The sequence below is a fragment of the Mus pahari genome, chromosome 9, assembly GCF_900095145.1.
Source record: "Mus pahari chromosome 9, PAHARI_EIJ_v1.1, whole genome shotgun sequence".
In the NCBI taxonomy this organism is placed as follows: Eukaryota; Metazoa; Chordata; class Mammalia; order Rodentia; family Muridae; genus Mus; species Mus pahari.
Genome location: NC_034598.1, coordinates 64850637 through 64852959, shown reverse-complemented (window position 1 = coordinate 64852959; position 2323 = coordinate 64850637).

Sequence of the window (2323 nt, the reverse complement as noted above, 5' to 3'; positions counted from 1 at the left end):
GTGGAGGCCAGAGAACTAATAAGAATTGCTTCTCATATACATAAAAAAAAAAAAAAAAAAAAAAAAAAAAAGTTCATTGAGTGCTTACCATGTGCTGGTCCTATTCTAGGAGCTGGTTAAAGTGGTGAACACAGCAGTCCAGTTTATCTGTACAAAACACAAATATATTGGTGATATAATGGGATATTTAGTAAGTGCCATGAGGAGATATAATTCAGAAGGAAAGACTGACGGTGATACATAGAGAAAGGAAAAGGCTACTATATTGAGGTGAGGTGATATTTGACTAGATTCCAAAAGAAGTATTAGGCTATTTAGATCAGAGGTTTGTGGGGACAAACAAGGGTTTCGGGTGCCCTAAAGAAAGTGTGGTAAGCTGAGATTCTTGAAGGATTAGCAAGGGAGACTTGTTTGTCTAGAGTAGAGTAATCCTGACCAAGAATGACCCCTCTAAGGTATGTACAGCTCGGTCCCAGAAGTCCTCATGGCCTCAGTAAAGTGGAGCTGTGTGGAGCAACTTCTCTGAAGTTCAAAAGCTAGCTTTAATAATTACGTAATCCGGAGCATTTTATCGCATGCATCTCTTCGTGCCTCGGTCTCCTCAAATTAATGACATCAACCCAGGCTTGGGCATGGTCTTAGCAGTTTCTTGGCTTCTAGATAGAGACTAAAATTAAATTGTTCTTTCTTGAACTTGTAACTTATGGGACCTATTAAGCCTTTACTTACATTAGAACCCGAAGTGGCTTCTGTATTAACTACCCTGGGGGTGGTGTCTCGGACTACTCAGCATATGATAATTAACAAGAGAGTGCCACTAGCTCACCAGAGATAGAAGTCCAGTTAATTAACAAATGACTTCTTTTTTTTTTTTTAATGATAGCAGTAAGTTTCCGGTGAGACTTGAGAGTAAGCCCAGATCTCGCCAGATAGCAAAATGACCTTTCCCCCAGACAGATCCAGGCACAAGTGAAATGACTGAGACAGATCTGGGCCAAAGGATGCGGCTTGTCGGAGATGACAGGGCCTGGTGGAATGCCATTAGTGCAGGTGTTCTAACGCGCAGGGCAATTAGATCCAAGGTCTAGACACTCCTGGAAGACACACAAACAGAAGAGAGAGTCAGGCCAAGATTCTGATTGAGAAGACAGAATGAGGAAAGCACTTAGCGGGCTGTGCTGCCATGTTGGGGGTGACCTCTACCTCAGAGGGCCTGCTGAGGTCTGCGAATTCCTATGTTGTCGCCATGGCACCGCCGCTGTCTTTCATTTGCTTCCCAAGCTGAAGAGATTTACCTCCTCTGAGGCAAAAAGAGGTCTGAGCAACTATGTTTGCAGTTGATCCTGCTTGGGTACGGTTCTGACAACGCTAGGGATCACAGCCAGGGCTTTGCGCGGGCTAAGCAGGAGTTCTACCAGGAAGCTCTGTCCCCGGTCCCTTGAGCGCTGTTCTTTGTACTATATTCTCTGAGAGGGGATGCCCCTGGTTAGAAGATGGGTTGTTTTCCTGTACTCCATCTTCAAACAGCCCTTCATACGGCATCCACTGGGTCAGCCACCAGCGGCTCAGAGTTCCACCCTCCCGCATGGTTTGCCTTTCGGTCCAAAGCAGGATGACTCCCTCAGGCAGGTTTCTGGAGAGCCCGCTCTTGTGGGAGGTTCAACAGATTAATAGTTTGTGGGGAGACGTTCTGCTGAGGCAGACTCTTTGGGTACTTTTCATCCCCCTCAAAGTTAGATTAGATGGGGATGGATGTGAAACCCATTGCATAATAGGGCTGGATAATAAGTAGGACAAAACTCAAGAGATGCTGTTGGCAAGGAGACAGCCCCAGCTTCTTCCTTCCACATCTCCTATGGCTAGCTGTAGGCTTCCGGATGCCTAGCCATAGCTGGGGATGAAGACCTACTTGATGGTTTGCGTGTGCTAGGCCCAGGGAGTGGCAGACACTATTAGGTGTGGCCTTGTTGGAGAAGGTGTGGCCTTGTTGGAGGAGGTGTGGCCTTGTTGGAGGAGGTGTGGCCTTGTTGGAGGAGGTGTGGCCTTGTTGGAGGAGGTGTGGCCTTGTTGGAGGAGGTATAACATTGTGGGCACAGGCTTAAGACCCTCGCCCTAGCTGCCTGGGAGCGGGTATTCTGCTAGCAGACTTCAGATTAAGAAGAAGAACTCTCAGCTCATCCTGTACCATACCTGACTGGATGCTGCCGTGTTTCCGCCTTGACGATAATGGACTGAACCTCTGACCCTGTAAGCCAGCCCCAACTAAATGTTGTCCTTATAAGAGTTGCCTTGGGGCTGGTGAGATGGCTCAGTGGATAAGAGC